Source organism: Hyperolius riggenbachi, chromosome 12 (assembly GCF_040937935.1).
Source record: "Hyperolius riggenbachi isolate aHypRig1 chromosome 12, aHypRig1.pri, whole genome shotgun sequence".
NCBI lineage: Eukaryota > Metazoa > Chordata > Amphibia > Anura > Hyperoliidae > Hyperolius > Hyperolius riggenbachi.
The window spans coordinates 42,007,888-42,021,545 of NC_090657.1; the positions used below are offsets into that span (position 1 = coordinate 42,007,888).

General features: G+C 44.7%; 1 protein-coding gene across 2 annotated transcripts in view; it reads right to left on the reverse strand.

Moving 5' to 3' along the window:
* SCN4A (sodium voltage-gated channel alpha subunit 4) overlaps window positions 1–13,658 on the reverse strand; it is a 177,954-nt gene that overhangs the window by 108,284 nt on the left and 56,012 nt on the right. The gene's annotated exons all lie outside the window — the stretch shown is intronic.

The following is a 13,658-nucleotide window of genomic DNA, read 5'->3' on the forward strand; positions in this document are numbered from 1 at the left end:
GCAATGGGGTAGGTTCATCAAATGCCGATAATATTGTGGTGCACACATAGCACATGGGAGTATAACCATCACTTACGCATGCAGCACCACGAGTTACACCAGTAGGGCAACTGTATGCAGAAGTGACGGTAATACTGCTGTTAGCTGTGCATGCACCGCAGTATTACACGGATTTGATGACTGTACCCCCATGTGAGAATATACAGCTGCAGTGAACAGTGGCGTAACTACAAATCATGTGGCCCCCCCCTGCAAACCTTTGATGGGGCCCTTCAATGTTCACATCCTTTCCCCTGGTGGCCCTCACAGCCTGGGGCCCATCTTCCAAGGGCCATAAAACAAGTGTGGACATCATAATCCTCCAACAGATAAGGCATACAGCGACAGTATTGCCAGTGGCAAGCACATCAGTGACATACAACTAGTATCAGCAATAGTCAGATATTAACAACAATACGTCCCCAACAAATACATATTAGTACGCCGCCGGTAAGCTGGGCGCAAGGTAAGCCAAATGACGGCTCACCCTGCTGCAGCTCCAATCCCTGGCAGCGTTAAATACTATTCCCCCTCTGAGTCCTCGCAACTTGGAGGGAGGTGTAATTCAGGGTCCGGCGATCGGCAGAACTCTGAACAACCCTTATGCCCTCTGCGCACTAAAGCTATAGCGGCACCCAGTTTCGACATTTGGCCAACCTGCTTCGTCACCACTGCCCCTGATCACCATCATGTATCCCAACCTCAATGTCATCTTGTGCCCTTGTACTGCCATTTTATCACACCTCAATTCTTCCTTGTGCCCCTGTGTACCCATTATACCCCTCCTTAGACTTTTTTTTTTGCTTTCAGAAATATAAAAAATGATTATTAAGGTGAGGTTTCATGTCATAGTTAGATTGAACACAGCAACAAGACACAAGGTAGTCTGCATCAGCAAGGTCCGATTGACTCTTTATGCCCTGATGAATGAACTCTAGCCCCAATGCTTCCTTTACGCTCATTATGCAGACACTACAGCCCCCATAATGTTTCCTTGTATTTCCTCTGCAGCCATTATGCCCTTCCTGATGCTTCCCTGCACTCCCTGTGCAGCTATTGTGCCAGCTTCATGCTTCCTCGTGCAACTTTGTGGCCCTTTTTGTTCCTTGCTAAATTAATAAGTATGCCCCCTTAAGGCCATTATGTTCTTTCACTGCCCCCCTCCCCGGCATTACTATAACTTACAGACTGCTGACAATGGGTTAAAATATGCTTAATATAACAATAATAACAATAACCTGCTCATCTTTTCCCCTAAAGCAAGAGGAAACATAGAGGAAGATTCTGTGCAGCAGACACAGTGTATTGTACCATATAATAACTACTTTAAAGTGTATCTCCCCTTCCTTAAAGTACCCCGGAACTGAGAGGGGGTTTGCATGCTATTAGTATGGCTTAACGGTGCTTTGACATGTCACAGCACCATCCTTTCACTCCAGTGGTCCCAGGGATCCCTGCACTACTCAGGCGAAATCTACAACTGAGTAGAACATCGTATACAGGCAGGGAGGAAGTGGCAGTTATCCTCCTCAGCCATGCTAATTCAAGTAGGTACTGAAGCACCATTCCAAGTTTAAATCAATGATGTGCCGTAACAAGGACCTGGCAGCACTCCTAGGTCAACGTCATACAGGAAAAGAGGTAGCCGGCACCATCCAATATATATGCTCTTTTATTCTTCAATTTCTCATGACAGCCATAATTGCAATTAGGGCTGTCATGAACAATTGAAGAATAAAAGAGCATATATATTGGATGGTGCCGGCTACCTCTTTTCCTCAGCCATGCTAAGGAATGCCCCATTATTCCCATCTCTTTACGCCGCAATTGTTGATGACCCCACAGCATAACTCACCTATTCCGGGTTCCCCTTCCTGCTTCCTGCAACGGGAGAGCTCACAGGATGGAAGAGACAGGGAAGGGAACCCAGAGTAGGTGAGTTATGCTGGGTTTTCAGGAGTCAATGCAGGAGTACTTTAAGAAACAAACATACAATGGAACATTTATATGTGAGCATAATTCCTTCCAGAATCCTTGTTATCTATATATCATGGGGTCCCCCAGCAAAATGTTGATGTTGCCCCTTCAATGTTCACACCTTCTCTTTTGCCTCCCCTGGTGACCCTCACAGCCTGGGAAGTTGGAACCCATCTTGCAAGGTTCATAAAACAAGTGTGGACATTGTAATCTTCACACTCATAACAAGTGTAGCCACAAAAACACCTGATGTGAAGGATGGACCCAGTGTCGGACTGGGAGCCAGTAAAGCTGAGGAAATCCCCTTGCTGGCCAAGCAGCGGTAATCAGGTGTTGCTGTTCACAGTGAAGACTTGCTGCAGGTTTCTATTGGGAGTGATAACCCAGGGTTACTGCTGCTTGGTCAGCAGGTGGATTTCCTCAGTTTTTCCAGCTCCCAGTCCGACACTGGATGGACCCCTTTATCGATGGGAGGGAGTCGGTTGCTGGGTCCTCTTACAGCTCGGGGTCCCCTGTAGTTGCAAGAGCTGCTCCCCTGTTAGGAAGTGAAAGTCTAGAAATGTAAATAAGGTTGCAGCTAAAGAAATCTGTTATTTCAGTTGAGATTGTATCAGGTCATGTACACATCTGCTTTATTTAGAGCATGTTCTGTGAAATTCAGAGAAGCAGAGAGGATGCGTGAATAAAGAGGCTGACTCAAGCTTTTCGTCACTCCTTGGACATGGCAGCCAGCAGACCTTGCCAGGAACACTGCCCCAGTAGGAAAAGATAAATAAGTACATAAAGATATGAATAAATAGCAATGACATTTCCTGCTGCCGTTGTCCTATGTACCATCTACCAAAGCAAGTAGAAACCATGAAAACTAACTTCAGACAAGGAAAAAATAAAATCCACCAATTTATAAATAATAACCATACCAAGCGTCTGTCTGTGTGCCTATTGCTAGAGCTGCTAAATACGGACCACTGCTAAAGGTAGCACGATGGTGTAGTGGATAGCACTCTCACCTTTCATCGCTGGGTTCCCTGTTCAAACCCAGTCAAGCACTATCTAAATGATCTATCGATGATAAATAATAAAAAAGGTAACTCAAAAAGTTGCAAAAATAAGTAGATTCAGCAAAACATTGCAATACTGTAGAACATATGTCCCCATGAACCCACAATTGTTCGTGGGGGGGGGGGGGGAGGGGTGTTAAGAGACATGGTGTTACAGGGCGGCAGAGGACCACAACATGTCGAGTCTGGGTACGGCTGCTGCCAGATTAGATGGGAGGGGGGGGAGGGAGGGAGGGTTGACACGACAAATTACAACTGAATTCAAAGCTGGTGCATCACAAAGCATATCTTAACACACAACAACATGGACTTTGCAAAAGTTAGGCTTGAGCAGCCAGCCAACAGTGCTTTTGGTATCACAGAAAAATAGAAAAAGACGCCTGTTGTGGGCCTTTGCCACCATGCTCGATTAATCTCAAATTGGTTTGAGGAACGTCAATCAGAGTTTAACCTGCTTCCATGGCCAGCTCATTCCTCTGACCTCAATCCTATTGAGCATTTGTGGGACAAAGTCGAAAGATCACATCAAAGCTTGGAAATGCCACCATCCAATCTGACCCAACTTAGAGCTGCCATTATGTCAGCATGGGCCAATGTTCCTCAGCGACGGTATCAGCATCTTATTGAGTGAGTCCATGCCAAGAAGAAGGTCAGCTGTGATCAGAGCTAAAGGTGGACCAACTCGTTATTAGAGAGTGTCTCTATTTTTTGGGCCACTCAATGTACAAAGCAGATTTTATGCAGCATGGAACGAGGCCAATCAAATTTACTTTCTGATGTTTTTGATGGCCCATTTTAAAGATTTACTCAGTTTGCATTTGACTAGAAACTGGAACTATTTGCATCTCACTGACCATCCGTATTCCTAACCATCTTAAAAAAGAAAAGACTGAATTTTTCTGCTACAGAAACTAGACAGAGACAGGCCTGGTAGGTTCAAAGTCTTTACATGTTCCTTGCAAAGCAGCAACATGTCACAACAGCACTCATTGCCACATCATGATCCCACTGAAAGGAAAGCTCGCAGACCCATAAACCCACTGACATTCACAATCACCGCACAGGTCATATCCGTGTGTGTCACTTCTGTATCAGGTTCCAGGTCATCATGCACAATACTCTTATTGCAAGCTCTGCATAAGCACCACTCCAGCCAACCAGATAAATAAAGATTTGTAAAAGGCAGTCTATAATCTGAAGCTGAGTACTCTTCATTCCACAACCCCACCACCTCAGGGCAGTTGTAGGCTAAATTGCACCCAGGGCGATGGTGTAAAAATGTTGCCCCCTTCCCCCCCCCCACCCCTGTGGACTCGTGAACCCTTACCCTTTAGGGACAGTCACACAGCCACAGGTCACAAGTAGATCTGCCTACTTACTAGGGAGCCGCTCATCCAGGAGTAAGCAGGGACCAGGAGAACACACAGGCGAAGAGAGCCCGGAAAGCTGACTCCTGCATTGGTGCCATGCACTGACAGCCTGCAGTACCACTACAGGACATCAGGTGATGACGTGAGGATGACTTGATGTCTGACACAGGCAGCCTATGAGGAGTCAAGGAAGGTCAAGGAAGTCAAGGAAGGTCACGTTGGTAATCTTCTTTCTTCTTCCATTTGGCTGCACCACACGTCACCAGCTCCCTAGCAGTTATGTCCTTCTGCCTGCACCCCCCTTCTTCTACTTGCTGGTCTGCGGCTAGGGTGGTCGTCCTGCCCAAGAAACGGCCCTGCACCTCCTGTCCCATCACCGGACTACCGAAACACAATGGTGATGCCAGCACTGAAAACCCGAGCTCATCCCACTGAACTAATATACAGTGATGCTAGGTTTACAGTGGCTGTTGTGTTGCGTCCCCTGCAACAGCAGGAACATGACGGATCGGGAAAGCAGCACCGCATGTTATCCGTGTGTTGCGTCGCATACTGATGTGTTCAGATGCTAGTGCATTAGTGGGCCAACTGTCCACCGCTTGTGCCGAGCGCTAGCAAGCATCCAGCTGGTGTACGGGAGCAGCTGTCCCTATATAAGAAGCCTCACTCTGAGGGTGCAGGAAAAGCTCATGCAAAAAGTCACAGCTTTCAACAAGGACATCCAGCCCATTTCTGAACTCTCTAGCTTCAAACAGAGTTGGTATTCACAACTGCGTAGAAAAAAGACTGGACAAAAATGGTATTCATGGGTAACTTGCCAGATGCGAATCACTGCTATCCAAGCGTGACATCAGATAGCTGGATTATCCACAAGCCCTTTGGGATAGTGTTCTATAGAGTGACAAGTCCAAAGTGAAACTCTGGACAACGCAGAACCCATTACAGAGTTTATCATGAAAACTAATATAGCTCTCCACAGAATGAACAGCATACCAACAGGCAGACATGGGGGCAGTGGTGTAGCTACGCTGCCTAGACCATTCCAAACTGACAATTTTTGCACTCAAACAAAAATGCTTAAAGGGACTCTGAAGTGACATGTAGTATAAAGAGATACTGTACATGTAGAGATACACATGTTTAGGTATAGTAACAATCCTAATTAGAACTTGAATGTGTTCTTTTTTATTTATTAACTATAATGGTTAGTAAACCACGACTATACAGTATTTTTTGCATTTTAGGTCTCTGATAACTAATTATAGGTCACAAAAATATCTGTATGGCTGTGCAAGCACTTCTGATAACAGAAAAGAGATAAAAAGTTCAATGTATGTTCATTTCTCTGTGTGTTAGCAGAATAAACAACAAAAAATACAAAAAAAATTGGCACTCCAGCAATGTCCTATTTTGAATTAGTTTTACAGATAGTTGTTTCTCATATCATATTATTTTCTATGTACTTTAAGGGAAAAAGCTGGACATTATTATTATTTGTTTATATATGTATACAGTGTAGTCATCCTCTGTAGTGCTGCATACAATCCATTACAGTCAATAGTGGGGAATGTAAGTACATACATACATACATAATTCATGCACATTACAATTCCTTAAATTGAGCTCCATAGACTGAGAAAATTAAAAAACATCTATTGTAAAAAGTTCAAATTTTTGTTAGTACTGTTTACTATTTTATTATTTTATTGTACATCCTCCAATTGCAGGTAAAGCCTCTGAAGTGCTGCCTGGCCTGCATGCGCTACCTAGTGTCACTCTATAGCCACTTAAGCCTATCTGGACGGATATATCTGTCCAGATAGGCTACACTCCTGCCGCTGCCTCGTGAGCACTATTAGAGAAATAAAGGATTTTCTTCTTGTTTTTGCCATTCTATATAAAATGCATAGAAAGAAAACGAATTACTGAAATCAAGCATCGCCGACAAAAAGCCTAATTTATGGCAAAAAAAACAGCAAGATACAGGAATGTGCTCGCTCCCCTCGCTCCTGCGGCCCGGCGTGTGCACTCCACTGCAGTGAGAAGTACATGCTGCAGTGAGAAGTACACGCAGGAGCGCGGGGAAGCGAGCACCCTCCTGAATAGTGACATCATATGGCTGGGTACAGGGAAGAAGAAAGGACATACTGCTCATGCGTGGCGCAGTATGTCCGGGTCTTAGGTTTTGCGAGTAGCCCAGTCCGGCCAAAAGAACGGAGATTACTGCAGGAGAATGGCGAGTGACGGAGGGGAATGGAAGGTGCGGTAAGTACTTGCTTATACTACCCTACTCAGAACACATGCCTATTGAACCAGAGTTCTTCGGCTCTGGTACCCTTTAATGCTTTAGACTAGAGTTTAGATGATAGATGAAATCTATTTGGTTTAACTCTCCACTTTCATGTATTGCAAAAAAACAAACAAAAAACTACTATAATCACAGAGGACTCTTTGCTTCGTAAAATATTTGCCTTTATTCTCTAAAATGTGTCACCTTGTTTTCTATGTAAAAACACAATACTATGTAAATAAGATTGTGCGATTAGAAGCAGGGGTGATTTCAACTAATTACAACTTTTTTTTTTCAACATGAAAAAAAAATGTTATCACAGCACCACATATGCATACAGTAATACCATTGTGATTACACAAATGTTTTGCATATGTACAAAAAAGATGTATTAGTAGCTGAAGTCACCCTTACTGCTAATGACACAGTCCAATTTCAGTATTACCGGTATTTACTTTTCATTTAAAATACTGAGTAAAATTTTATTAGAAAATAAAGTCATCTTTTTTATGGTGCCCATACACGGTACAATATAAAAGTTCAATTTTCCCATTTATTCATCCAAAGCGATTGAATCGAATGAAAGTCAAAAATCTTTTTTTTGACCAAGAAAAACAAACGATTATCCTTTTTTTTACCATAAAAATCCGATTGCACATGTTGGAAAAATCTTTATATTCGATCTAACGGGAACGCATGGCGGGGAGGGACGAGGTAGCTACACCCCTGCAAGCAGTTATGGCATTTTGCAGGGATGTAGTTACTCATCCCGGGGGAGGGGAAGTGGTTAAAGGACCACTATTACGAAAACATTTTGAATGCATGTAAACACATACAATTAAGTATGTTTCTGTCACTTACAGTAGGTATTGGAAATCTGACAAAACTGACAGGTATTGGACTAGTCCATCTCCTCATGGGGGATTTTTACTTTCTTATGTAAAAAAAAAACAAAAACCCAGGAAGGGATCTATACAAAGATGCTGGTTCCCCTACATCTTTGCATACTATTTTGGCAGCTGGACTTAACAGCTGCCATTCACTAAGTGCTTTTGAAATAAAGAAAACCATGAGAATCCCCCATGAGGAGATGGGCTAGTCCAAAGCCTGTCAGTTCTGTCAGATTTCTACTGTAAGTGACAGCAACATGGGAGAAAGGGAATTTATAGCTCATTTTACCCTAGATTCAATGTACTTCTTAGTTGTATGTGTTTACATGTATTTTAAATGTAACAATTTTCCGCAATAGTTAGTGGGCCTTTAAGGTGGGACCACACAACAGGGGTATAACTTAATTGGCCTAGCCCCCCCCCCTTCCACTGGGAGGAGGAAGGGAGCAGGCTGGAAGCTGGAGGGGGGGGGGGGGTTCCTATACATAATGTAGAGCAGCGGCAATGTGCTATACAGTACTGGGGCACCTATGGCTGGCTAACCTATACTGGGGCACCTATGGCTGGCTAACCTATACTGGGGCACCTATGGCTGGCTAACCTATACTGGGGCACCTATGGCTGGCTAACCTATACTGGGGCACCTATGGCTGGCTAACCTATACTGGGGCACCTATGGCTGGCTAACCTATACTGGGGCACCTATGGCTGGCTAACCTATACTGGGGCACCTATGGCTGGCTAATCTATACTGGGGCACCTATGGCTGGCTAACCTATACTGGGGCACCTATGGCCGACTAACCTATACTGGGGCACCAATGGCTGGCTAACCTATACTGGGGCACCTATGGCTGGCTAATCTATACTGGGGCACCTATGGCTGGCTAACCTATACTGGGGCACCTATGGCCGACTAACCTATACTGGGGCACCAATGGCTGGCTAACCTATACTGGGGCACCTATGGCCAACTAACCTATACTGGGGCACCTATGGCTGACTAACCTATACTGGGGCACCTATGGCTGGCTAACCTATACTGGGGCACCTATGGCTGGCTAACCTATACTGGGGCACCTATGGCTGGCTAATCTATACTGGGGCACCTATGGCTGGCTAACCTATACTGGGGCACCTATGGCTGGCTAACCTATACTGGGGCACCTATGGCTGGCTAACCTATACTGGGGCACCTATGGCTGGCTAACCTATACTGGGGTACCTATGGCTGGCTAACCTATACTGGGGCACCTATGGCTGGCTAACCTATACTGGGGCACCTATGGCTGACTAACCTATACTGGGGCACCTATGGCTGTCTAACCGATACTGGGGCACCTATGACTGGCTAACCTATACTGGGGCACCTATGGCTGACTAACCTATACTGGGGCACCTATGGCTGGCTAACCGATACTGGGGCACCTATGGCTGGCTAACCGATACTGGGGCACCTATGACTGGCTAACCTATACTGTGGCACCTATGGCTGGCTAACCGATACTGGGGCACCTATGACTGGCTAACCTATACTGTGGCACCTATGGCTGACTAACCTATACTGGGGCACCTATGGCTGGCTAACCTATACTGGGGGCACCTATGGCTGGCTAACCTATACTGGGGCACCTATGGCTGGCTAACCTATACTGGGGCACCTATGGCTGGCTAACCTATACTGGGGCACCTATGGCTGGCTAACCTATACTGGGGCACCTATGGCTGGCTAACCTATACTGGGGCACCAATGGCTGACTAACCTATACTGGGGCACCTATGGGTGGCTAACCTATACTAGGGCACCTATGGCTTGCTAACCTATACTGGGACACCTATGACTGGCTAACCTATACTGGGGCACCTATGGCTGAATAACCTATACTGGGGCACCAATGGCTGGCTAACCTATACTGGGGCACCTATGGCTGACTAACCTATACTGGGGCACCTATGGCTGGCTAACCTATACTGGGGCACCAATGGCTGGCTAACCTATACTGGGGCACCAATGGCTGGCTAACCTATACTGGGGCACCTATGGCTGACTAACCTATACTGGGGCACCTATGGCTGGCTAACCTATACTGGGCACCAATGGCTGGCTAACCTATACTGGGGCACCAATGGCTGGCTAACCTGTACTGGGGCACCTATGACTGGCTAACTTATACTGGGGCACTAATGGCTGGCTAACCTATACTGGGGCACCTATGACTGGCAAACCTATACTGGGGCACCAATGGCTGGCTAACCTATACTGGGGCACCTATGACTGGCTAACCGATACTGGGGCACCTATGGCTGGCTAACCGATACTGGGGCACCTATGACTGGCTAACCTATACTGGGGCACCTATGGCTGACTAACCTATACTGGGGCACCTATGGCTGGCTAAGCTATACTGGGGCACCTATGGCTGGCTAACCTATACTGGGGCACCTATGGCTGGCTACCTATAATGAGGTGCTAAATATCGCATCGCAAATAAAATTTTTGATCCCATGGGGTGCAATTTGTAATCCAACGCCATGGGATCAATTTAGCCTAGAAACTGCCCTGCCTTTAGCTGCACCTATAAAAGTGTCACAGACTGCAATAAAATGCTAATTCAGCTGTTGGAGTACTGGAGCAGTTGCTAGGAGCTTTGTTTTGCTAAGTTAATGTTACTTCTTGGGTAGAGAATTAGCATAGTAGTTACATTTTTAACATAAGTAATGCTGTTACAAAAAAAAAAAAAAAAAGACTCTAAATAGACCAGTACACGACAAAGCAAAACATAATGTTACTGTCAGCTTTCACCAGATTGTGACCCGCGTCTCACCCTTTACTATTGTGAGACGTGGCAGAATATTTGGTGGGAATAAACCAGCTCCTGTCTTTCTCCTGTAATTACTGGCAGGCAGGCAGAGAGCAAGGATCCCTTAGCATTGGGCTGCTCTGAAGCGATTCCAGGCGCAAGGCTGACTCTTCTTCAGCTGCCATTCCAAATCACCCAGAGGAGGGTGTGGGCATCAGGTTTCCACAGCCTGATGACTCTGTTCATTCTTTCTGAAGAACTGACAAGGCTGGGAGTGAGACATATGACGAGGGGAGAGTAAAACAGAGTGCAAACCAACATCCGAACATCCAAAAGTAGCCCTCCCCTTTCTGCATTCTCCGTCCCATTCCCTACTATTTTACACACTTAAAAATGTCCTCGCTTCCGCTTCTAACTATATTCCATCCGGAGCTGGTATGCACCTTTCTCCTGCCGGCGGGATTAGCTGTGAACTGATACCTTCCTTCAAACATTATAAAGCATGTGGACTTCTGCCAGCCCAGTGGCCTGTCTTCCTCACTGTTCCTATTTGGAATAAGACTCATCCTCAGGATGAAATGCCTTATGCAGATCTCAACACTCCATTCCCGGCACAGAAAGCTTCCAAAGTACACAGTTTACCCATGCAGGACATCCACTTATTGTGGGAAATGATACAGCTTACTATCCTTACTTCACAAAACAAAAATGACACAAAGCTCTCAATGAAAAGAGTATCTCTGAATAGCTACTTACAGGGGATCTCCGGGCATATTACTGTGAAGTGGGCCAAAGGGCAAGTTTAAAAGGACTATGTCCAGGCACACAGGGCCCGCCTTAGCTGTAATGGGGCCCCTGGGCAAAATTAACCTGATCCTTTGCCTCTAATTCTTTAGCCATAGACCCTGAACAAGCATGATCAGATGTCTATGACAAATCTGACAAGATTAGCTGCATGCCTGTTTCAGGTGTGTGATTTAGAACCTACTGACCAGAAAGATCAGCAGGACTGCCAGGCAACTGGTATTGTTTAAAAGGAAAATAATATGGCAGCTTCCATAAGTTTCACATCTCACATAATGAATTGTATGTGTATTACAGCTAAGAAATATAACATTAGCCACAAAGATATGAATTCATATTGTTTCCAGTACAGGAAGAGTTAAGAAACTTTGCTTGTTATCTATGCAAAACAGCTTCTCTGGGCTCTCTAATTAAGTCGGCTAAAGTGCTGTTTTCTGGAGCACTTATACATCAAAGAAACAGTGAAAGACAACTTCAGGTAAGATTTTACTGCAGAAAACTTCAAAGGGTCATTAGCTCTGCTCTGTTTGATAGTTTAAAATACAGAGTGTACAGTACTTTGTAAACTGCAAATATTAGAGAATGTTGCAATGTTATTTTATTATTATAGTGAAACATTACAATTCTGAAAAAAAAATCATACCACAGTGAGAAGTACAGCAGCCCCTGCACATTACTCACCTTCTCAGGATCCAGCTTTTTTCTTCCTGTCCTCCGGGTGGCACTCTACCCCTATGGTGAGATCGCCATCTGTCGTCATGTGACAAACGGCGATCTCACCTGAGGGATCAAGAGCCTTGGAGGTCCTGAAGAAGACGGGCTGCAATGGTCCAGATCCTGGGGATTTGAGTTATAACCCCTGCTGCACTGCATGGTCTCTGCATATAACTCCTGGTGGCTGCCCTGAGGTTAAGTGAAAAGAAACTGATAAGATAAACAATAGTTTCTCTCCTCCTACTCCTAAAAATGACTTTTAAAGATATCCCATGGTTTGAGGTTACCGTATGTTAAAAAAAATTAGATTTAATGTGTAGAGCTAAAATATATGAACTAGTGACCTTTTTTACCTATCCTCTGCTCTCAGAAGCTATTCTCTACGTGGAAAAAGTTTTATGGCTGTAATTCCTTATCAGTGCGTTTATACACAGGGCCACAAAAAAATGTATGCCCCTATATGGGACTATAACAAACACCAAACTAATTTTTTCTGTACTTGGCAACATCATTGTAATTGTCTCTTTATTTATATAATTGTATTATTGCACCAACGCATCCTGGCCTGTGTCCCAAAGATCCAGAATCTGATGTCCCTGTTTCATAAAGACTGCCATCTTGCTTTTTTGGAAATTCTGAAAACTGCTTTCCCTGCAGAGCTGATGTTTCTGAATGACACCTGCATCAGAAACTAAAGGGTTGTCTTAACCACAGACCTTTCCTGACAGCTGTTTGTTTATCCTGGAGTCAGACCAGGGTTAAACTCTCAGTTGGTTTAGAGGAGTGTGACGTGTTTGTTTTGTTGCAAACAGCTGACAGCCATAATGCCTGCTTGTGTGAAATCTCCATTCATGGCTATGTGACACCATACACAAGAGCAGTTTAAGGGTGCCATATCTGAGAGGGGTCAAACAAACACTGCATGCAGCATCTGGGAAGCAACTCTTACATGAGAAATGTACAAACAGCCAAATGTTTGTTACAAATTGCTACCTATAGACTTAGGCTTCAATTCATCAAAGGGTGTTCGATAACAAAATCCCAGTCCTTAAAATACCGCATTCGGTATTTTACACTTCACTGTGCTAATTCATCAATATTTTCCCATGTGTGGTAGAGGTTCGTTAAGTTACCGAAGTACTACAGCTTCAGTTCATCAAAGGCTGTTAGATAACGGCAGAGTGGTGCAGAGCAGCTTGGAATGTCTCTGTGTTGTTACAAGCTGATAACAATAGAAGGCATCCAGACATCCCTTTACATGTAAACGTGTGTTATATTTACTGTTACTTATACTGACTCTGCTGCTCTGAATCTGTCCATCAGTGTTTCTTAACATTTTACTTCTTTGCCACAACGTAGATAAACTTCCTGGAGACTTTACAAATGCCATGCTTGGTGATTTCACCACATGCATCTTTGTATATTCAAACAGGGACTCAAAGGGTTAAACCACCGAAGGACATCTGGGGATATCTTTTGTCCCGTTATCTCTGCTCACTGCCTGGGAGGTCTGGAAGCTTGTGTGGAGAAGCCTGTGTGACCTATCAGCAGCACTTGCAGGAGAACAGGGGCTGTTTCTATTGGCTGCCTGCTCCTGTTAATCATGAAAACATTCACACAGAAGGCTTTCGAAGCCTGTAACGACAGGGGAGAGCTGGAGATAAACACCGAATGTGCTAGCGAATGTGGTAACCTTGATGAATTAACATTTAC